Genomic DNA, 25081 nt, shown 5'->3' with positions numbered 1-25081 from the left:
TGAAGGCACCTGGCCTACACAACTCATTGAAAGCCCCCAGGGACCCACGTGTCTGGAAGGTGGAAGGGGAAGGCTGTTTGAACCCTTCTGTGAAAGAGCAGGTGAAAAACATACTGGATATGATTCACACAGAGATACTGCCATGGGGGAAGCCCCAGGCTGCCTTACTACCTAGATGCTTCCTGTGTCCTCTCTTCTCACTCTGTATCAGATGGCAACAAGATTTATTCAAAGATTCTGGTGCCTGATAATACAGTAGCTTTCTCATTTACTGCTTTCCATTACTCTCTATTTCTCCAGTGCTTTTTCTTTTTTCTTTTTTTTTCTTCTTCTTTTTTTTTTTTTTTTGTAATTTTCTGAGAACTTTCATCTTTTCCCTATCTACAAAACAGCCTGATTACAGCAAATTAGCAGATTTTCATAGGTCAGAACTTACACTTTGGATCACATGCATGATGGCAAAATGATTTTAAGAGTGGAGAAAATATTTTATGTTGTCTTTTCTATGATTTTTTCAAGTTCTTCCTACTTTAGTAAAGGGATATGAACAAGCAGTTTTTGATTTGGAGACCCTTACACTTATTATCTTTGATACCTTATACAGTGGGGCTTGTTTGACTTGTAATGAAGAAAAGGCTTGCAGCAGAATTGAAAGACAGACTGAGACACAATTGTTTCATTTGAGGGCATGTCAGACCCAGAGATGTGATGCCTGATGTAAATGCTCAGCATGTAGGGATCAAGCATATGGACTCCTTCTTTAGCACCATGTCAGACACAGATTTTTATTTACAAATTTTCACATATACACATACACCCAGGCTTTCCTCCTGTTTTTCTTCACTTCATACAACTGTTGCATGATTTCTAAGTTCTTCTGTCTTTAGTTAGAAGTGCATGTGAGCACAACTAACAGTCTTCACAACTTAGCACTGCTCTGAAGCCTCCTTACCCTTCAGAAAAGGCTAAACATCTTTGTTTGCCAAAGGCTCTGTGAGTCACAGAGAATATGACTCCTGTGGTATAAACAAAGTTCAAGACTGGGGTTACATAGTCTATAAGAGGAAAGCTCTCAGGCAGTGGAAACAATAGTACATCCAGATGCCAGACCTCCTTCAGCAGACACTGTCCCAAAACCCCTGGGTGCACAAAAAGGTCATATTTCATCCTTCTGATCTGAAGACAACACTGGTCAAATTATAGCCAATATTTCTGGCTATAATACTTTTCTCTTGGAGGTTATTGTAAACTACAGTTAAGTACAAGAGTAATTTTTAACTCCATTGCATATTGCTACAGGTTCAAGGCACATCATGGCTGCAGTACTTGATCTTGGGAAGCAGTGGAAGTTAGCAGGAATATCAGTGTGAATACTGAGGGAGGTACTGCCCTTTCATTACACAAATATTGTGTGATAAGATCACTCTTGCTGCTTACTTTCAGAATCACTGGCATTGAATTGCACTCACTGAAGAGATGATGAGATGTGACTGTTCTTAAGAGAAATGTGAAAATTTTAAAAAATGCAGTATATTTTGCCACTATAAACATCAAAAATAGACCTTTCCTTCCTATTTTCCCAGTGAGTTTCTTCAACATACACAGTAAAACATACGCTCAGGTACTGGAGATGCAAAGGATTGGTTATGATGTCTGGTACATATTTCAATGAAGACAGTTATCTAGGAACATATCTTAGTCTTGCAACAAAAATGAAACAGATTATACTCGCTTAGGCATACACCAAAATTAAAAAAGAGATTAGCAGAGTTGTAAAATCCTTTTCTAGCAAGCTTTAAGCTGTTTTTTCTAGTTATATGTCTTCCTCAGTGATATAATTTAAAGATATTTTTGAGATAAATGCCAGAGGAAGACTTGCAAAGAAAATTGTAGAGGTACACGAACATAATGACACTGCTGAATATTCCACATTTAAAAGTGCATATTTCAGGAAAGGGAATAAAAAAAGCATAGCAATGGGAATTTTTCAGAAGGAGGATATTCCACTCTGTCTTCCTTCATGACATAGAGCTCAAAGAGAGCCCAACCCTACTGCAGAAAATTGCCTCTTATACCAGTTATCCATTATCCTGGATAAGCGTCTTTCTTCTGAACACTCCCTTGTATGCTGCATGGATGTTGCTGAAGCAGTGACATGGCAATTATGACTACATAAAGCCCTGGAGCACATCCTGTAAATTATAAAAGTTATGATAATTTTGGCCCCCAGGCCTGCCTGTGGGTGGCTCAGCTACCAGAGCAGAGAAGATGTGAAAGGTGGCACCTAAACTTTTCTCATCACACAAATGCTTTGCAGTGAGTCATGTTGACCTAAAAGATCTGTTTCCCTCCAGCCAGTTTACTACAGGGTATAGCTCTGCCATTCACTTTTGCACTGCTTTTAATGTGGAGGACTATTTTTGTAAACTGGATTTTATGTTTGTTGCTTTGGTTTTTCTCCCTATAACTTAAGGAAAAGCCAGATGCAAATTTTCTCTAAATTGGGAACATGGACTAACCACATTACAGACTCCATTCTCTTTCTCTCCTACATGCCTCTCTATTCCACTTCTTGCTTCCACTTGCTTACTTGTGTCTGGTTTAACTATGTAATTTTTTATAACATTAATTAAGATAGTATCTCTTACAGTAATTTTATCTTGAAAAATTTCTGTTATGGCCCTTCAATGGAACAAATAATTTTTTTCTGCTTTGTTTCCACAACAAGCAACAAGCCATTGCCACAGTAATTTACAGGAACCATTGAAAAAAGGCTGAAAGTGAACTTAAAGACAATTATCAGACCCACATCACAGCTTAACCCGATTTTTCCATATGCATGCCTGACCTGTTCTTAAAAACCACTGACAGATTACACAGTCTTTGCCAATGATATATTCTGGCTAGATTTTTTGGAAGGATGAGATCCCACTCTGTCCTCCTTCATGTCACAGGGCTCAAAGAGAGCCAATCCCTACTGCAGAAAATGGCCTCTTGATAGCAGCCTTTCAATATCTGAAGAGGGCCTTTAAGAAAGAAGCAGGGTATGTTCTGGTAGGACAAGGAAGAATGGTTTCAAACTAAAGGAGAAAAGATTTAGATTGGATATAAGGAAGAAGTTTTTTACAATAAGGGTGGTGAGGCACTGGAACAGGTTGTCCAGAGGTGTGGTGGATCCCCATCCTTGGAGACACTCAAGGTCAGGTTGGACCAGGCTCTGAGCAACCTATGTGTCCCTGTTCATTGCAGGGGATTTGGACTAGATGACTTTTAAAGGTCCCTACTAACTCAAATGATTCTATGATTCTAAGATATACCTGCTCTTAGAAGTTTTTCATGACAGCTAGCCTGAATTCCTCATATTACAACTGAAGCTCATTAGTTCCTGCTCTATCTGAATAGGACTACAAGTGAAAAAAAATATTTTTCATTTTACATATGAAAAGTTATTTTGCCCCCTTTTCTCCTGACACAGAAGTTTTTCCTCTAGATGAAATTACTTCATTCTTTCAAATTCTTCACATAGATCAATTCTCCAAGAGGAAAATATGTTGGAAAGTATCAGCTGTTGGACACTTGACAGTTGGAAATGATTTATCTAAACACCTGTCTAGCTAGCAAGTATAATTATTTTCAACATTTTTAGCCAATGACTGGAACTATCAGCAAGACTCTCTCTTTTACATGGGAATATGAAGTCTCTGTTGGCAAGGACATGGTTGAATTAGTTAATCTTTTGTCAGTAAAGACAGCTTCAGAATGCACTCATCCACAAATTTCTTGCTTTTATCATTAATTCATTTTCCAAAATTAAACAAAGACACGGTTGTTAGACCTGCTCAGCCTGTTAGATTTGGCATCTTTGTATATCAGTGACTAGGCATAGCTATGTTATTGCTTGACTTTGAATACATATCAAATAGCACTAAGTCTATAATATGAAAAATGCAAGTTTTTAGAGCTCCAAAGCACAAACACACCAACATTAGATCAATCTCTAGCTTAGAAGTAGTACTGGATTCTTCAGAAAAAATAATTTCTGCCTTAAAAGCAACAACGAACAATGCTTTCTGTAGTCTCTTGTTGACCAGAGGTTCCATCCAATCATGGAATGCTGACCTGGCTTTGTCTTTTCTTGTCTAAACTTCAGTACAGTGATCTGGCAAGGAGCCACAGCCCTTGAGTTACTCCAGCAAGATGAGAATGTCCCATGCCTCCCAGCAACACAGGCTGCCAGGAGTGCATCAAACCTCCAAAACTCTGTCCTGGGGAGTTGAGCCACAGTCCAAGACTCCATCATTATCTTCAAAGTGGTTTGCAGCATGGACTCCACACTTGGAAGTTTTAGTTAAAAGATGGAGGAAAGCAGAAGGCTCCTCAACAAGAAGCATGATAATTGGATCACTTGTATTTTTGTGCATGTATGCACACTGTGCCTACAACAGGCTGCAGTTATTCTGAAAATAAAAGAAACTTCTCCCTTTCTGTGTAGGAAATGTTTAAAAATTTAAAAGTAATGGTCTCACAGTTTCCTATCTATACATGTCACCTCAGACCCTTGAATCTCATTGTAAATGAAGGCAGGACAGCAAAATCTTTTCATCTCGATATATCAGTTACATTTTTTTAAGGCTGAAAAAAAAGGAAGTTTGCTTTTGAAGAGTTCCCATAAGGCTTAAGATAAACTATTTCAGGGAAATTGTACCCAAAAATATTTAGATAATATAGTACTGCAACATTAAACAAGTCACAAAGAATTACTTGCCTTTGGCATTAAACAGTGTTTACCTGCAGTAGTTAATGAACAGAGGGGGAGCTCTGACTCTGGAGTGAGTAAACAAAGTGAAGTTCTTCTCCCAAAGAACTTCTAACACCGACTTCACTGAAGCCATTTCATCTCTCTCACTTACTTCATGACTGTAGTGATTTTCCTGGCTTATGTCAGAACACCTTGTTCCTCTGATTTATGTCCTGCACTTTATTGATTGGAGAAAAACAAAAGTACACAGGTAGTCCCAATCACAGCTTTCCAGCTAAATGAATCAGAATTTCCCTATTCCTAGTCAGTTAAGTCAGTGACTTTTGGAGATAATCACTTCCTTTGTAGGCATTTTCATCAGCCTCCTAACAAATACATTTCTATCTCCCTTGCTCCAGTTTGCTGCCATATCCATCCATATGTAATCTCCATCCATTAGAGCACAGTGATGGTAATTGTGCACTCTCGCCTTCACATGGCAATTACCATACATATCTTTTCATTTCATCTCTCCATTAGAGCCATATTTGGTGGCTACTGCACACATTCTCCCTAAATAAACTCATGTGCCATAATATTCTACTGTACAAATTACATGAGTAACAGCCTAGCTGTAAAGCTTTAAAATAATATGCCTTTTGTCAAAGAGCAATCACTGGTTGCTTAACTTATTCTCTCTGTTATGGAAAAAAGAGGAAGGTAAAGTAAGAGAAAACATATTTTCTTCCCATTGAAAGCCTCCACTTTGCTGGTAGAATCCTTCAGGAGCAAGGGCTCTCAGTGAGAGAGAGTGAAGAATAATGGTAACTCAAAGAACAAATATTTCTGGTTTATCTTAGTTTTTGACAAGGATTCCAGTAAAAATGTGATCTCAAATGAACCACAATCTGCTAAACTTGGTCATACCTTAAGGAGACAGTGATATCTTCTGGAAAGGATTCTGTTTTAGAACAATTATGGTTCCACTATATTTTTCCAACATTTCTTTTCTTATCTGCCATAAAAAAAATCCCATGGTTTTATTTGAATGAAACCATCCACTCCTGCGGCTTAAACACTACCTGAAGTTATAGTGATTATGACAGAACTATCATCCCTGTAGTTGGTAGTCATAATTAAAAACACAATTTGAGTTCGTTAACTGTCAGTGGAAGACTTTCAGAGCCCATGAAGCGACACTCAGGCAACAAAAGGTTTTAGTTATCTATTAAATAGTTGCTTTCGTATCTCGTTATTTTCATGGAGAGAAAGTGGATGGCAATCAATTATTGTTGTCTGTCAGCATGCAAGCAGTTCATAGTAGACCGAGACTCCTATTCCTAGTACTACCAGCATGCCTACAGTTATGGAAAAACAGAACTGCAGAGTCAAGATCATCACAAGCAAAAATCTACTGCATAACATTTTTAATGATACATTTTATTAAGTCATTTCTATTAATAAGGCTTAATGAAATGCTTATAAATCACACTACATATAATTAAAAACTTTTCTTTTCTTTATGAACTTGAGAGAGTAGTATGGAGAAAAATGGGGCATAACAAATGTTCCTGCCTTCATGAGAACACGTCTTGGATCTGTAAGACCACAGCTCTTCCACTTTTTTGTATTCTGAATGAAATCAGTTTGCCATGAACCTTTTTTTTCCATGTCACAGCTATTAGAGTTTGCAACCCAGTGGAATGAAAGTTTGTTTGATAATTACTTTACTACTTGTCCTCAGGCCAAATTTTTTTCAAGGTAAGTCTGCACTTTGGTGGCTGCAGTAACAGGAGGTTGCTAACTTTACAGTAATTAGCTCAGGACCTTAACGTTGCAGCTGTGGTAGTGTAAGCCACAGGCCTAAACTCCAGTCCAATTAGTCAACGCAGCGTTCCATGCTGCTGCACCAAATGCATAGTGAGGTAACAGAGAACTGAGTACATCTACACAACCCTCAATCTTACTAGGACAGCTCAGGGAAATCCTGGACCAGTTTTAATTGTTCACAAGTACATAGTGCTTAAAGAATTCTGGCGAGCATTCAATTCATAACTTAATTACATATCCAGGGAAGTCATGCAGAACCCAGGCACTCTTTTTACACTGTTGCAAAGGGAAATCTCAGTTAATAATTTTATGGGAAAAAGCCTGAAAAAATGCAGAATGCAATTACAAGATGTGAGCTGTTTATCTCCGTATGTCTCCTTTAACAGCTTTTAATGCTGGCAAGTAGACATAAGCTCTTCTCCCTACTCCCTCAAACAATGTGATGCTGTCACAGCAGGAAGAAGATGGGAGCTCCAGTGAATATTTTAGGGGTCAGTGCATGGAAACTGCAGCTCTTGAGCAAACCTTTAGCATAACAACGTGGTATGCATGCCTGAGTCTGCTGTTAGCAAGGCTGGGATCAAACTGGAGAGTTAAACTACACTTCGACTACTTCTGTAAGTGCTTAAAATGACATACTTTGCCAGTGAGCACCCAACTCAACCTGAGGCTCTTGTGCTCTCTGGGCAAGTTCTCATAAAATCTTGGTTTTAAATGGAAGCAATTTGGAAGGCTCCAGAACATTCAGACTCATTTGAAACAATTCAGAATAAAAAAACAACTTAGACAAACGTTAATTGAAATGTTCACAAACAGGATTACAGCAGGGGGAACCAATTGGCTGAATCCCAAGGTCTTGCAGCTACCAGTAAACAGTCCAATTCAAAAGACCTTGGAAAAAGATGCTTTAAACAGACAATGCCAGCCATCAAGCAAGCTTCATTTCAGCCATTACCTGGTTATATTACCACTCCTTTCATTTAAAAAAAAAAAAAAAAGAAATCTATAACGTTAAACAATCAAATGAAATAATACTAAATTTTAGGAAGAGGAATGGAGGTAGAAAACTTTAGTTATATGAAACTGCCATTGATTTCAACGGACTGTATAAAGGTCAAGCCACCTACTCAGAGAAGTAAATTTTTACTCTACGTGAAGAGTAAGACCTTAACTCTAATCCTTTTTTTTTCCCCCTGTGCTTTTTCTGCATCCTAATGCAAAGGTGGAGGTTTACTGACACAAAGAGATACACAGGAGCCCTCACAGGCTTTGGTAGGAGGTAGAGAACAGTCAGAGCATGGAGTATTTCAGAGCTGAGTATAGTGTGTTTTCCAGCCCATGTAACTCACGTTTTGGATGCTCTACAGTATGCCAAGAACTGATGTGCTCTCTATTGTGTCCCAGGAAGAGAAGAGAAGAGAGATACCCCTCTCTCTACCACTGTGGCTCCAGTACTGAGCTTTATAATCCGTGTGATTTGACTTCAAGGTTATATGGGAAATTTCAGAAACATACATGTGTTCCAGTGTATCTGACTCTGCTAAAACTGGGAAACTTTCCATGTAGCAGGTAGTTTCACTTACAGTGGACAGGTGACTTTCAGAGAAGGGAAAACAGGTTTTTTTGCAATGTAAGTATCCTCAAACAGTGTTTCCTGTGGGGAAAGCCATGCTATCCTGTTGCTTTCCTCAACAGGGGTCAAAAGCTCAAAAGCTCAAATGATCCTTGTAAAAGAAATTAGAATTGCTCTTATTAAGTGGAGAGCCTTTTGTCATAACTTAGCCAATTTATATGAAATGACAGCATCTTAAAAGACTTCTATATTTTTAACGTTTTGTATCATCACAGCATAAAATAACTCTTCCATGTGAGTAAAGGAGACTTGTGCTTTTGTCTGTGATGCCTTTGATGGTGGCATTCAAACTGATGCTCTAAAGATCAATAGCAAGGATTATTAAGGAGGTCACAGTCTGTGTTTGATTATTTTATTTTATTTTATTTTATTTTATTTTATTTTATTTTATTTTATTTTATTTTACTTAAGAGGGAAGGGAAATCTAGACTTGAATGGGTATTTCTGCCACTATTTAGCAAAGTAACTTTGCCAGTGTTGGCTTATGTACCACAGGGACAGATGGCAATTCTAACTTAAGTCTGAGGATGGAATACAATCACTTAGAAGAAACCACCTAAAAACATTATGCACTCCCTAGATGTTTCTCCTCCTAGTGCACTCACAGCATAGTCTTCCAAGGTTTTTGGCTTTTGTTGTTTTTTTTTTGTTTGTTTTAAACAACACCAACATTGACTTGTTTCCTTTGTTTGACTCAGGTTTATCCTGAGTGAAGATTCTTGCCCACAGTGAGCAATGGTGCTTTCCAGTACCGGGGCAACAAGAAGAGCATCCTTTACCTGCTGTCCAAACAGACATACAAACATAAAACATTTGAGAAGCAAGGCAAAAACTCTGCTGTGGAAAATACTTGCTTGATAGAAGGTTCTGCTAAACAGAATTGCTCTGGAAGGGGGTTTTATCGAAATTTCACTAAAAAACTTGAATCAGGCAGTTGTGCACTGAAACCATTTGCTTCTGTAACTTTGGTGTGAGGAAAAGGCCCGAATAGAAATTGTGTAGCAAAACATCAACAGGCTGACTGCACAGTGTGACACTTCTAGAAGGGCTGAAATCTGTGTTAGCTGAGCAGACCTGCACTCAGAAAATGGAGGTAATGTCAACATCTGATGCAAATGCATGTCTTTGAAACAAAAGCTCCTCTATGCAATAGGCATACTTTGCCCTTGCAAGGCTGAGCACTGGAAGGCAAAGGACAGCAAAATACAACCTCCCAGACTCCTGAAAAACTTTTTTTCTATCAGCTTGCAGAAACGAGTGGTTCTTCAAAATCAGGCCCCCTGTACAGAGGTACACAAATACACTGTTAACCTGTGAAAAGCAGCCATGTGTTCTATTTAAAAAGACCATCTATCAAGATAGGTTTTCAATGTTCTTATTTCATTTCTTCCATTTTCACTTACTCTTCTTTGAAGAGGAAACAATCATATCGGGACCATTGTCCTGAGTAACCAAGTACCTTCTTTTGGAGGGCTGTAATAAAGCAAACCAAGATCCTCACTTCTCATGTGTGATTCTTCTTGCTGTGCTCATGCAGCCAGTACACCAAGCAGAGAGCCTGCCTCTGCCTGAGACAGAGCTGTACACGTGTCACACAAGAGGACAGAAAGTGAAAATGTGAAAGAGAGCAGAGAATAAAACTGCATAAAATCATAGAGCATTACATGATTTACATGAGGAAGCAAGAATGATGTTGCTCCAGTCCCCATTTTTCACCCCCATCATTTGTTCTAAATCAGGGTCTCCCAGTAACAGTGTAGCCTGATCTGGGTTGTGGTCCTCAGGAAGACAGCTAGCGCCAAGTTCTCTGAGAAAGTCCTACAGGGAGAGAAAGCAACATGCCTGATAAGAGCTGGCTGGAGAAGAGATTGAATTATGAACAAAGCCACCACAAGTATTCTTTGTAAGTAAGCAGGATTACATGCAAGGAAATGCCTGTCTCCTAACGTAAGTTTTTCTTCCTACCCAGACAGCCATGGATTTTGACTAACTGCCTAGCTCAAAATAGGTTAGATCATTTCTCCTTTTATTGCAGGAATTCTCTTTGCTTCTTTAGCCATACATCTCTGAAATCTTCATTTTTTACAAACTCGAACTTTCCAGAAAACAATCCACTTCAATTAATACATATATAACTTCTGCCACACTGCCATCCTGCATTCTTGCCCCTTTCCATAGCACAGTCTTGGCAGTACCGATCATTTCCCAAAAACAGAGGCAGCTTTTCCTGGCATGTGAACACTTACATAGACTGATCCATACCACTCTGCTCATCAATTGGATAGGAGAAAAAGGTAAACACTGGATACAAATGAAAGAGTTGGCAAAAACTAGAAGCAATAGTTTGAGAAAGAACTTCCACATTTGCATGCATCTGACCTCATTGGCATTCACATCCAATTAGTATCAACTGCCACAGCTCACACAGAAAGCTGCTGCTGGTTTCACTTCATTAAGACTGACGTCTGAACTCAGCTGCTACAGTGGATTACTATTAATAATTATTTATAGTCAGCTGTTTGCACAGAGCATGCTTGTCTAACGCTGAGAGTCAGGAGATGAACTTTGCCATAGCAATTCACAAGTTGTCCACCTCTTCAGCTTTGCAGCAAGACACTTTGTCTCACCTCGCTCATGCACTATCGCCAGCTCTCACACTTGTCCTACTACAGGCGCGATATGCTCTCACATGCAAACTCAGGCTCATTTCACACTTTTGGCTAGGGTAGGAAGTTGCAACAGAGAATAATGTTTCTTCTTTGAAGAAAAATGTGAGAAAGGAGAAAAGCTAGACAGTAGCAGCAAAGGTCACGACTGTAAAATATCTAGGTACAATGAATTTTAATCTCCGCTACTGACTCAGAAACACACCTAGAAGTCCAACTTTTCTCAGACCCCAAAGGGAACAAAAATCCATTTCGCTTGTGCGTTTTCAGGTGCAGCTAGTGAAGTTTTACATCCTGTGCAAGCACCACCACTTTCCTCACCACACTCTCGAGAGCCATCTAGCCTCGGGTGACTAATAAAGCAAAGAGCCAGCAGTGAAGACAAGAACAGGTTTTGTACCAAATCAGATCACACGGTTTCCTGTTATCATTGCTCAATTCAGGCCAACCTTGCTGTGTCCCACGCAGTGCTCTGCAGGTTACGAATGGAAAAAGTGAAGCTGCATTCCTTGCAGCCACACCATGAGCTGTACCTGCTGGACTGTGCTGCTTCTGGCTGCACTGCCTGAGCCTGGCAAACTGGGACTGCTTCTCATACAGATGACCTTGTGGTGTTGGTAAATAACCAAAACTCAGCATCTGGTTGTTTCATTTTACTGGCTTTCTAGCTCCCAAAACCAGGCAGCCTAGAGACACTGAAGAATGGTCTGGTGAAGCCAAGAATAGAAAGCTGCAGCCTCTGTCATCAGTGGGCTGTGTGTCTGGTAGAAGGAAACTGAGGAAACTTCACAAATCAAAAGGTTTTTCTTATCTCTTGCCGTTCTCGTGCAATATCCCAGATGCAGGAAATCCTAAATATTATTTACACAGTACATTAAATCTATTTAAAACATTTAAAATGTATTAAACCTATTTTCTCATGTTAGATTTAGCCAAAATTAAGACCATTTTTCTTTCGCAGCATTTTCTTCCATGAATGATGAATATATTTTCAAGTGAAAAAGTATCCCCTTTTCTAGCAGAGATATAACTTCAATTTTTTCACTTTTCAAGAGACGCTATAGAAATCAAGCAAGTCTGTATCATTTTACTGATTTCTAACCTTCAAGAAAGAAAAATTCAGGGATTTGGAAGTGCTTGACTTTTTATAAGATTATCACTGTACCCATCAGTTTGTAGTGCCACCATCCCCATTTTGTGATCGCATGCATTTACTGACTGTTGTTTCTGCTATGAAAACTGTTAAGATGCACCAGTTATTGGATTTTTTGAAAAATCCAGCCTTACTGATATTTGTTTTCTAATTTCTTTATATGAAATCACACTAAAAGTGGTAAATCCCCACAAAAAATTTGCATTTCTGTGAAAAAGCATTTTCCTGAAGAAAAAAAATGTCTTCCCAGTGATTTTTTCTAGTGTCTTTTTTTTTTTTTTTTTCAGGATATTACCTAGAATCATCACAGAAGTAATTTACTGCAAGTTAGAAAAAGTGGAAGATGAAGTCCAACATCTTCTTGCCTCCCTAGTCTCTGCTTGTTTGAAGGAGGTAAGCTGTAACAGGATTGTTCTTTCTGCAAGAAGCCATATTTAATCCTTCCCCCACCATATCATAGCAACGAAATGTGGTTTCCTACCACCCTCTGTCTTATGAGTTGGATTCTCTCGTGTTTAATGAGGTGAAAACTGACTGAAGAGTTTCCTGCTGTTTCCCTGTCTGCATTATCTAAACTCTCCAGTGTCCCATAGAAATAGGGAAACCTTGCAGCCTTCTCTCAATGAAAACAGTAATTTAGTCTTTTTCCTGTATTACATCTTCTATTTCCCTAAACTGTTCAGGAAATTTGAATCTTTGAGACCTTTAGCACTGTCCTTGTTGGCCGAAAGTGCTCCGAATTTATTAGGCAGACACACAGACATATAGTGTGGTCACATAAGCATCACCTCATATGGGCATAGGATAAAAAGAACATTGGAATAGCTGCCTGTATGTGTGATTGTTGGAAAGATCCTTGCACACTTGCAACTGCATTCAGGCAAGGAACTATTGATATCATCAGCAATCTCATGAATGATTCACATGTGAGAAGTGTTAAGATAAATCCCAACATCATTATAGCTAAGAACAGAATAATTACATCTAAGGTTCTTGGAGTCATCTTTTTCTCAGACATTCATAACTTTATTTACTAGTCCAATGCTACTCTCTTTGCTCAAGTGAAGTCAACTTCAGTGAAGCGACTGATGCAATGTCAGGAGTATTTCCCTCTGTGTCTTCTGGAAGAATGCTAAAAGGAATTAAAATGCAGTTAGGAGGAGTTTGTTGTGGATGCTGCAGAGAGATGTACATTTGGACTTAGGAGGAGGTTTCATTTTTACTAAGGAAAAAGAAGAACAGGGAAAATGGCAAGAGTAAAATCTGAGTCCTACTTTCCAAAATTCTATTTTCCAGAAGACAGTGTGCTCCCCAATATAAGAAGGTTAGTTTGTACTAGAACCAGAATGGCAAATGAAATAACCATAAAATACATGCAAATCATATTGAATATATAAATCAACATCTTTATTAGCTGCAATAAGGAGCAGGAAAATTAGAACTATTCCAAATTACCTTTTAGTTTTGTCTGTATTTCCTAAAGATCAAGACAAAACAGGTGTCACAGACAGCATCTTAGTTGGTACCTATGTAATGTATAAAAACAACATGAAGATGATACATATACCCTTCACACCAAAGAGGCTGCCCAATTCTGTTCTTAGCCTTGTGTAAACTAGGGATGAATCTAACCACAAAGACGCAATTGGTCTCACCATGGTGAAAGGCTGGTGGAAATTACATCCTCACCACACCCACATCACTTGTTTATTCAGCTCACACTGTTCACACTACTGAAATGAAAACAACACAGAAACCTAACAAAACTGGACAAAGTGGTCATAAACTGTCTTTTAAGTCTTTCATCAAACATTTGAGCCTTTTGCCTTGCCACATACAAAATCTAGGCTGGACTTCCTGCATGTGCACTTGGGTAGTGTATACCAGTGTTTGGTTAGCAAATGACCATGGAGTTATAGAATCAGAATGTCCTGAGTTGGAAGAAACCTTCAAGGATCATTGTGTTCAACTCCTGACTCCACACAGGACCACTCAAAATCCAAACCCTACATCTGAGTGCGTTATCCAAATGCATGGACACAGATGATTCCTGTGGTGCAAATGATGCATGACAAGGTCTTATTCTGTGCTAATTAGGCCGCATTTTAGATCATTTTATTACAGTCAGTTCCAGCTTTTGATATGAAAGGTGTTCCTGCTGCAATGTTACTGGGAAAACAGGCAAAGCTCATGCATTGCTGTTCGCTATTATGCAAAGCTTAACACAGAAACACTGAGCCCTGTAGACAAAGAGAAATAAGCTGCTGAGAGTTAGCTTACCCTCCAAATTCACAGTTTAGAGCCACTTCTTCAACCAGATTTGCTCCGTACGAGCAACTTGGAGCACATTTTTCTGAGACAGTGCCTTCATTCTTCGGTTTACCACTTCTCAAGGAATGCTGCCTTAGTGTACATATAAACTATATTTAACTGTCACTCAGACTGTCTCTTACTGATGTTGTCTATCATTATGAAACCAACTGAAAGCTCTGGCAATACTTAGCAAAAAGACAGGCTTGAAGATAAAATCATACCAAAGGCACAGTGACACATTTTTGATTTCTTCAGCATAACAGGCCTTGTAAGAAGGGCAGAGAATCTCCCTCAGGCAGTCTGTCAGACCAGTTCTGAGCCCTTGTAATGTCTCTGGCTGGTTGCTGAGGTTCACCAGCACAATCACGTTGGAGCATTAAAGCAAGCCAGCTGATGAGTTCATCAGCACAGAGAGAAAATGATGCTTGGTAAAATCTCTTCTACAAAGCTTAGTGCAGCATGAGGAATCAAGAGAAAATAGTATGCTTATATTTTCAAATAGAGCAAATTACACCCAAAGAGCTGCTGAGAGGATGTTTTCTTACTTGATTTCAAAGTCAGTTTTAGAGACCTCAAGGAAATCAGGTATTTGACTAACTCATTGTCACAATCTTAACATAAGTAGCTAGAGAATGACTGAAAATTGTTTTTCAGCCTTTTTGAAAAGATGAAACTCGAACAGAGCTGGTGCACCCAACATTCACCTACTGTAATTATGGTAAGACATATACACACAAAAGAAAAAAAAAAAGAGGAAAGCTTACTCAGCCCCGATTCTGCAAACATCAGATCAGAAGCAGAATGCATCAGCTGTATTCCAGAAAGCAAAGCATAACACTCATGTAATTACTGACACAAATGCAAGCGTCCTTGCATGCTCTGCTACTTGTAAAATACCGACATAAGTAATTGCTCAAGTGAACTACTTTTAAGAATAAGGTATAGAAAATATTTCAATAGCAACATGAAGTGTGTGATGTCTGGAAGTACTGTTGATATTTCAGATTTGTACTATCCTATCTAACCAAAAGCTTCAGAAGTCAAGGTAGTTATCTGCATGTCTATTAAAAAAATGTATTTCCTCTATCATGGTAGATGAAAAAAAGGAGGTTATTTTCAGAAAATGGCAAACTTTCATGATGACTTTCCAAGGTTATTGTAATTATTATTCTGCTGCACAGTTTTAATTATTTTGAGTAAACACATTTACTTTTATCAAAGCAGAACATAACTTTTTAATCCATGTTATACTGTAAAGTAATATGTTTTCAACACCAAGGACAGGTAAATTAATACTGACACTGTTCAGTTAGGTGTCATAAGTAGTTCACAAGGTTTAATACAAAGAAGATAGTGAAAATATTAGGGCTAAGTACCCAAAGGACACTGGGAAAGAACCAAGACTTGCATGACATTTTTCGATGTCTGGCTTTTCAGACAATTGTTTCAGTGGTTTTCTTTTTCACTGCTTTGCTTTTTTTTTTTTAGTAGTCTGCTTTTGTCTGAAATTCTAATTAAGACATGCTTCCTAAATGCTACTGCTCAGAGCTTGTAGTATAACCTCCTGAGCACTACTTCATAGCAATAGCTGTATCATTAGTGTGAAAGCAGGCTTATACAACATTCTGAAGCTAAATGCAGCTACTTAAGACGGTGTAGTCATGATGGCAAACAATAACTTTATATTCTATCCCTTGGTATAAATGCTCTCTTCTCAGAGCTGACAGGAAGTACTGTTGAACAATTCTGGGCAAGTGTGTTTTACTTCTCTGTTCTAATGTTTTATTATGAGCTTCGATTATCTGTCTCAGCTCAACATCTGAGTCTAAATGTCTACCTCCTCCTTGAGCAGATTTTTAGTGCCTCGTTCCACAGTTCATTTGTTAAACAGTTTAAAAGTTCTCATGATTTTACCTCCACATCTGAAAGCAGTATAGTCAGCACAGAAAAGCTAAAGAAAATGAGTGATATTGATTAAATACATAAATACATTACTTGCATGTGTCATTTCCTTGGGCATCTTTAACTTCCTTTTGCTAAAATAAGAATGTTCTTTCTGAGTAGTACCTTGATCGAAAATGTCCCAGCCATCTGGGAAATGCAGCCATGTACAGCAGTCACCAAGCAAGTAAAGCTCCTCAGTTTGCTTTCTCACAGTTATCAGACTAACTCCATCCAGATGTTCTCCTATTTAGGCCAAATGTTTTGGAAGTCAGTATACTTCTAGAGGTCACATCACCAATGGATGAAGCCTGAAATTTTCCTGCAAAAACAGGAATGAAGTTCCCAACTAGTTTGGGTGATAAAAATACACAGACATACAGCAATTGGTGCTAATCTCACCAGGTATCATCTCAAAAACTTGACTCTTGCAAGCCTGCAGAGGAAATTAAAATCCCAACAAGGATATGAGAGCACTCAGGATAAAAGTCACCACATCTCAACGTATTTATTTCTTGCTGATTACTTTGATAGGGAAGATCTAATTGCCATTTTGTCACATTTTTTTGGAAGAGTGGTTTCCACAGGGCATTAAGTAACCTTGCCTTTTACATTTGGTTAACATTTCCTTCTAGCTAAACTTCACTGAATTAAACTGGGCTTGAGTACATGCTGAAGTGTAGTACCGCCCAGGACAAGAATGCAGCACTTTTCTGTCATCCTCTCTTTTAAAGATGCAGATTTGAACTTCTCTGTTATTTATGGCTCATCTATTCCATCTAGCAATAACCAACATGAATTGATAAAGGGAGGAAAAGTAACAATATGCCATAGGTTTAGCACAAATACTTTGCAAAGCTACCATTTCACAGTTTTGTGTATGGAGGTAAAATAGTTTGTGGTAGTGGATGACTGGAAACAGAATCCCTCAAAGTCCAATACCACTGGAAGATACCACAAGTGAGGATGTATTTTTTAAAATCTCCCTTACAAATTTTTAGACGTTTCTGTTCACACCAGCTTAACAGCAGAGCAATGAGATAGATACAACATCTGTGTAAGTAATACAATGACCACACTAGCTAAAATACTGGTGTTGTCTTATCCCTAACTATAAACCAACACCAATAATTTGCACATTTCCCTAAGCCAAGTCCTTCTACAAATGTGCTTCTGAACTATGGACATATATGAGGTCTTAATTTAAATCACATAAGCTCACACTTAAATCCTCAAGAAAAAGACCCAAATTGCTAGCACTGTTTGTTACAGTGCAAAAACAAATGCCTTTTTCAAAACAAGGCTATACACAACGACAGCTGTGTTTGGATTCATGAGGCAAGAATTATCTTGATAGCTCTTGATATAGCTAAAGATTTACTCCAAAAGACAGGTTGCTCAAGAGAAAAAAAAACTGGTAAATGAGAAATCCTGGATATTAAGAAAAGTCAGACCATCCTTTGGAAAAGCCTTGATTTCTGCTTTATTTTGCATTTTGTTAAGTGCCACATCCCTTTTGCTGAACTCCTGTAGGTGGTAGTGTTGGTATAATACGTTATGTGTGATTGGGACACTGCCTGCTCCCCTAGAAGACTTGGTTCTTTAAGGTACGTTGACTTAATGACAGGTTACACTTTCTCTAAGGATGGTACTCCTTATTCTCAAGATCTATACACAAATCATTAAACTAAATTAATGTCTATAATTACTCAAGAAACAGGATAATCTGTGGAGAGGAATACAAGCAAGGACTATAACAAATACACCCCTTATTGATCCTGTTACTCTTGAAATTTAGCTTTATTTTCTCCAAAAGTTTGCAGATAGTGTTGCTTCTTTTATTAACTCTGTCCTCCACCTTTTACAGAAAAAAAACCTGTCATTTAGACTTCCTACAGCTTCTTATTGAACAGGGGGAAAAGAAGAAAAAAAAAAAAAAGTGAAAAAAAGAAAAAAAGAAACATTTAAGAAAACTTCTTGGTTGTTGTCTATAAGCAGAAAAAAACTTAAGACTCGATATTGAAGGGTAATTGTTTTTGATGGAAGAAGTAATTATCAAATCAATAGTTTTGTCCTTTGCTCAGGTAACTCCTATAACAGATGTGGAGTCAAACACAGAAAATGCCTTTCACCAGAAATGTAAAATCTCCATACCTATTTAAACACAGCATAAAAGTACTTAGAAATAATTGCAAGTATGACAAATACAACTAAAGCTCCAAGTCCAGGTCAAGGAAGGAATGTTATTCCAGGCAGTAGGTAACCAGTGGTGATGCAAACAGTTGCAATGCAGTTGGAGGAGGGCTTTAAGAATTCCTTACCTCCTTGCACGTGGAACCCAAAGATGAAAACCTCTCTGTTAATAAAGCAGTTTTGAAAAGCCCTCATGAGACTTCAACAGTCACAATGCAACCCATTCACCGTTTTTATATGGATGATAAAAGACTAAAAAGACAACAAATATAACATGATTGAAAATGTGTTTGAATGATGTGAAGGTGCTGTAAGAACTGGTACTGCAGTTAGCCAGCATTTATTTTAACTGCTTAAGAGTACTATTTGAATGTACTGCAAGCACACTATAACATATGTGCTTCTCAGTTACAGCTGTGGAAGTATTAAAGATGTAAAGTCAGATATAGTGGATAATGAGATATAATGGATAAGAAAGCCAATTTTAAAAATGAGAAAATATTTGAACAAAAAAATTCTTAGAGGCAAGGGCCACAGTTTTTCCTCCCTTTTGTTTTGGACCTGTGCTAGAGAACGTTCCTGCTTTGTAGGAGGTCTAGTCAGAGGCACTTGTGGAGTGAAAAAACAAAAACATGCCTGGAGAGGTGTTTAGAAAGATCTCATTGGAGTGCAGCACATCAGCACATCTGGCCAAGAGACAACTTCTCTGTGAGGATCTTATCTTAGGTGGCTGCTCTTGTCATGCCTGATGTCCCTCCAATGTAGCAGGCACTGAAATTAATGCCATTCAGTTACCAGTAACACTTGATTGGCTTCCACAAAAACAGCATGGGCAATGCGTGGCTGCACCTCTCTTTCTTCACCTGAACAGTATCAGTGGTCTCCACTGCTTGCTCTCCTTAGCAATGCAAGTAGTAGCAGCTGCTGGATCTTGGCAATGACTTGTTCCAACCAACGTGGTGCTTAAATTTAGCAGGAAAATCCATTTTAGTGGCCTTCCTCTCCCCTCCCCTTTTGGGAAATTCAACTGAACTGTAAAATGTCAAACACTGGTGACGATGAGGCAGTTCCACTGAGTGGCAGAATGAATCAAAAGCCTTAGTTGCACAAGAGTAGGCTGGCGAGTCCGTTAAAAAAAAAGCCCACACAGTAAATTTAGAGCTGCTCTTTCCCCATACAAATCAAACCAGCTGTTTGACAGCATAATATCTGTGCCAGAACAGTCCAAGAAAAAAGAATTGCGCTCAGATATATTTCCATGAGATCTGGAGATTTACAGGACAGAAATGAAGACAGATCTGAAGAACTAAAGAAGTAGATCATTATTTTAGGCAGTATTAATCAACAGCCAGCTATCCAAAACCCTGCTTCACACAGAAAAAAAACTGCAGAGCCTGTCCCTTGTAGCTCACCTCTGGTTATGAAAAATCTAGTCCTTCTGTCTTATCAGAGAGCATAGAGAAGAAAGAACAGAAAACTCAAAGGAAAGTGAGATTAAATGTCAGAATTAGGCACATATCCCTCTCACACTCCCAACCAGAGTTCAGTATTGAGCGTATTTTGCAAATTTTGAGTGCGTATCTAGCACTCCTCCTGCTTAGAAGTACCACATTCTTCATTTCAAATTTAATATCATGGCATAAAAAATCTTAGCATCTTTAATCAATGGATCAGCTGTGATTGGTGGTAATTCAAAATCTTTTCTTTTTTTGACAGAGAGTTTTACAGTGAATGTATAACAATTAAGAGAACTGACAAAACATAGTGAGTGGTGTTTCTTAGTTGAGCCATCTGGGGTCTTTACTACTCTTTTGCATTACTGGCAGAGCTCCCACACAAGGAACACAGAAAAGTGGAGGAGAAACATTATTTTGTACTTATCAGATTATCAATAAAGCATGCTGCAAAAGACTTAAGTTCAAATCTACGAAATGGAGTCTCCTGAGGTGAATTGCTATTAAGGAAATACTACAGAGCTTCTGCTCAGAAAGCATGACTTAGATTCCATTTCTTGAGACACACTGTAATAAATTCTTCTCATCCTAGATTGAAATACTGTCTAGGAAAGAGTAAAAAACTTGTGTCACAATTAGTCACAATTAGTACTGAATAGCTGGATTACCAAGACTTTCTGGGGAGCTTTAAACCTATCCATTACAAGTAAAGCATTCAGCAGTTCTTCTTTCATAACCTCAGAAACAAACTAAATGGTAGTTCAAATATTTGCCCAACAGATAACTTTTGAACTCTGAACTAAAGAAGATCATGCTTCTGTCACCAAAGCTGTTAGGTGTTTACCTTTGTCCTTCTGTCTCATTAAGTCTGTTCTGTTTTAAAAAGCATACAACTGAAATTCTAAGAATAGCAAAACAACAGGAAAATAATAGCTACAGATACACTCATGCATTCCCACTTGTAATTTGTTCTGGCCTCCTTCATTCCCCCCTGGCTATTTTTCCAGGAACATGAAGATGAGTGGTTACTACTCATGGAAACACTGAGCTTCTGTTATTTGCAGAAATACTCACAGACTGTGTGTGGAAATAAGCTGTGCCTAAGGAAGTCAATATGCTAATAATTAAAAAAATTATTAAATATACAGCCAGGTAAGGAAGAGACTTAGTCTAGTGCTTGTTAGGTAACTGAATTACAGACTGGATGACCACAAGACTTATTGAACAAACTATCAATTCTTATCGATTCAGAAGTACAATAAACAAATTGCTTCTTACAAATCGAGTGGATACCTATTAGCAGGATTGCTTACCAAGAATTGAATGGGAAAAAAAGGCAACATCATAAGCAGATCTGCCTAAGTGGAAAATGTTTCCAGCTTGCAATTTTCATAACCAGTCGCTCAGTTGCTAAAACAAATGGTGCACACTTCATACATATTCGTTTAGCCACAGACATATTGCATGACAAATCTAATCTAGTCAGGAAACAGAGAATGGGTTAGTTGAAAGAATTAGTAAAGGAAAATAAATCACTCAATTTCTGGTCTGCTAGTTTGAATTCAATCCATATTAGTAGACATGAAGTTGCTACCCTCTGAGTACTATCATACTGTGAAGGGGTCCATGTGAAATGAGCTGGCAAACTTTGTCCTGCCCTACCAAATTCAAGACTTACTCTTTTCTCCCATGTGTGTGTACCCTTCTCAGAACAGCAGATTATATTAGCAAACAGCAAGGACAGAGCAAAGCTTGTGAATGCCTGAAAACAGCTTACACCTGATCTCTTAGTTGTAATGACTGCAGGAAACTGATGGAGCTCAGCAAAATATAAGCATTCAAAGCCTGTGTGTGTTTTCTTCAGGGATGCAATATTTCTTACTACAGATTTTCCTTTTCTGGTCATTTTCCTGTTAGTACATAATTACTGTCATTCTTTGAATGTTAATGTCTCACTAATTTCTGATTAAGGATCCAAAATAATAATCATCTCACAATTTCAAAAACTTCATGGCTAGAAAGCTGCACTATAGAAGGATGTCACATTCCCCAACACATAGAAGTGAAAAAAAGCTATGATGTCTTAGATTTATAACTTGCCCAAGAAAAATAATGTTACAAATTTTGCACTAAAAGAGCCAAAATGAGCACTTTTTTCCCCCAAGCAAGCAAGGTGTTAACTGTCTAGTTTTCATAAGCTTTGTGATCATATTTGTGGGGCTCAAAGTCAGTTTTGAAATGGCTATAAATTACTATAATTTGGCAGCAATGTTCTGTAAACATAGAGGATACACATAAATTTTAGTTTATTTCCTGCAATAATCATTCAGAATAATTTCATATAAATGGCCCCTATAATCTAAAGCCTGCAGGTTTGATGTTATGCACACCTGCCAAGTAGAATTTGAATTTGCTTTCATGCACTGTAAACCAGGAAAGCTCTACATGAACTCCAGTTATGACCCAGTTTTGATGACCTTTGAGAACTAAAAAGCAGGTCAAGCTTAGTTCTGTTAACTGTTGTCATTTCATCCTTGACTAATATTTTGTCCCAAGCAGTAAACTGCTGTTTCAGTACAACTCAGTATTTTGTGATACTTTGGATTAAGTTTCCAGGATCTGCTTACAAAGAGAAAAGACAGAGATCTAGAATTAGCAAGGACAGTAGAACAATAGAAATTATAAATTGCACTTACTCTCTGTCTAGTCCCATGTATTTGTGAAGCAGGCCTTTTTGACATACCAGAAGGATGAACAGGAAAAAAACAAAACAACTCACTCTTCCTGAATTGAATATGAAGCTATTGTTCCTTGCTTCATCTTCTGTCAGCGTTCTTGTTTCTGTGGAGGAATAAAAAACAAATGAATCGCCTACCTAAAGAGCATAGCATGCATGAGCAAGTGCAAAAGAGCAACCTTACAAATATATTGGCAGTTTGGAAAGAAATTCAGCCCTGAAGCATTTAGATTAGGTGCTACCAAATTGTATTTGATCGTGAGACTCACCTGGCTGAAGAACAGTGGTTCCTGCAGCAGAAGCACAAGTTCTTCAGCATTGATTTTGTACTGTTGTGTTTTGTTTTTTTTTCCTTGTTTTGTTTTGTTTTTCTGGGAAATCATTAGAGTCTATTCTGAAATGTACACTGTTTTTCACATTCATAATTCCAGCGAGGTTCAGAGCTTCCAGAGAGGTAACAGCTGTGAGTCTCACCTGTCAGTCCTGCTGATGAACCTGAGTGGAGACCTCACCGTCTGTGAGCTCCCATATCATTCAACTTTTTTCCATGGGGAGGGAACACAGCCACAGGGTGCAAACTAAAGAGCTGACTGCAAATTTAGTCTACAACAACAATATTGGGCGAGCTCATGGAAACTATGCCAGGGTACATCCTTCTCTAGAGCCTTCGTAATCAACTTTTTAAGTGTGATATGATTGATAGTGGCTGAAGCCAGTATGCTAACAGAACTTGTATTAACCAAAGAAAATATTACACCTTCTGCCTTGTACAAGTAATTTTAAATGTCAGTAGAACTTTCACATAATAATGGCTACCCTTGTTTATTTAGATCTATCACCTTTAGGGCAATATCTGAATTCTTGGTTTTGTGGACCTCCTTCTCACTCATAGTTGTCTCACTGTGTAGGTGTGGAGGACTCAGAGGCGCAGCAGGAAGGAACGGCTGATACCAGTAAGTGACGGCTATTGGAGCATTAAAACATTACACACAGATTACACACTACGGTCTCTCACTGCTCCCTTACTCATACCAGCACACCTCTGACCATAAATGGCTTTGAGTGAAACATAGCATCGAGATATAAAGATGTTAAGATGGATGTTCCATCACCCAACATCACAGAAAATGTTCATCACATGAAACTAATTGTGTTGATTCAAGTGCTCTGAAATGAGCCACTGTGGGTTATGAGACTAAAAAGAATCTACATGTCAAACCTTTTGAGTTATTTTTCTTCTTAAATCTCCATTAATGTACACATACTTAAGCTGCTTGAGCCTGTACCTCGTAGAAAGTGGCTGAAACAGAGTGCAGACTAACCAGCTTACTAAGAGAATGTGTGTGGAAAAGGAGCTGAGCTTCAGAGGTGCAAAATTTGGGCCTGGAGCTGGAACATGTTAGTCCGAAGGTGGCAGACACAGTGGGAAAGGATGAAAAGCCTGACTGTCATGTTGCCACCTCAACAAATGAGGAGACATTTTTCAATTAGCTGAGGCATGGGAGCTCTTGAAAATAGTCTCAGCATTTGAAATGCATGGAACAACGCTGACATACCTTGGGTTTCACACTGAGCTAAAAATGATTTTATCTGTTCTTCCAAAAATGCAGTGAGTGCAGTTGGAGGATCCAAAGGCTGATGCCAGTGTAGCTGTGCTGGAATAGCTGAAGAACTTCCCGAATATTTTTGTCTAAAGCAAACAAAAGAGGCTTTCCAGGAAGTTCTGAGTAATCATTTGTCCTTTTGCGTAGCTGAGCAGCTACAGCAGGAAGAAACTGTCCTAAGACAGACAGACCACGATTTACATAAACAAGGAACCCCACCAGCCTGCTTGAGGAAATGAAGAAAGAACAGACTGAAACATTTCCCAGGAATTTCAGTAAAGAGTAACCAATCCAAGGAGACTCATTAGAGAACTCCAAAAAAGAATTAGATCTGGGAGGTAGTAGAGAGCCTACTGATACCCCACGGAGAATTTCCTCTGGTGCGTAACACGAGATGGGTTTTTCATTCCCTCCAAACTTTAAAGTTCTGTGTGTGGGCCTCTTAATGCTTTCTTGAACTAGAACAGGTTGTGTCTCTGGAGATGATAGGGGTATCTCTTCCCCCGACAAGAGACTACATGTGATAACATCATAACATAAAGGAATTGAGACACCCAACCTACGTGGTTAGGACAGGGATCGCATCTCCGCCCACAGACATCATGTCAACTCTTGATAGCGATTCTATGTGAGCAGATTTTCTACTCAAAGCAGATTAACTAGAGAAAACAATGCTATAAGTTTTCCAGTTAAGCAATCCTGCTTTTTATGCTTTGAATATTCTTGCACTAAAAGTCTGCAAAGAGACTGGAAAAAAAGATTGAATAAATTAAAAAAAAAGAAGAAAAAGAAGAAGAGAGGAGAAGATCCAGACAAAAT

At 38.4% G+C, this 25081-nt stretch overlaps 1 long non-coding RNA gene across 9 annotated transcripts in view; it reads right to left on the bottom strand.

Annotated features, from left to right (window-relative positions):
- The window catches only part of LOC116242308 (uncharacterized), a 346694-nt gene that overhangs the window by 236137 nt on the left and 85476 nt on the right, over positions 1-25081 (bottom strand). For all 9 annotated transcript variants that reach the window (XR_016471817.1, XR_016471816.1, XR_016471810.1 and 6 more), the window contains one exon: positions 22618-22762. This is a non-coding gene — a long non-coding RNA (uncharacterized LOC116242308). The remainder of the gene's footprint in view (positions 1-22617; positions 22763-25081) is intronic.

This window comes from Phasianus colchicus, chromosome 1 (assembly GCF_987193195.1).
Source record: "Phasianus colchicus chromosome 1, bPhaCol1.hap1.1, whole genome shotgun sequence".
Lineage (NCBI taxonomy): Eukaryota > Metazoa > Chordata > Aves > Galliformes > Phasianidae > Phasianus > Phasianus colchicus.
Note: the sequence above shows the minus strand (reverse complement) of the source record. Positions and strands in the feature narration are given on the sequence as shown.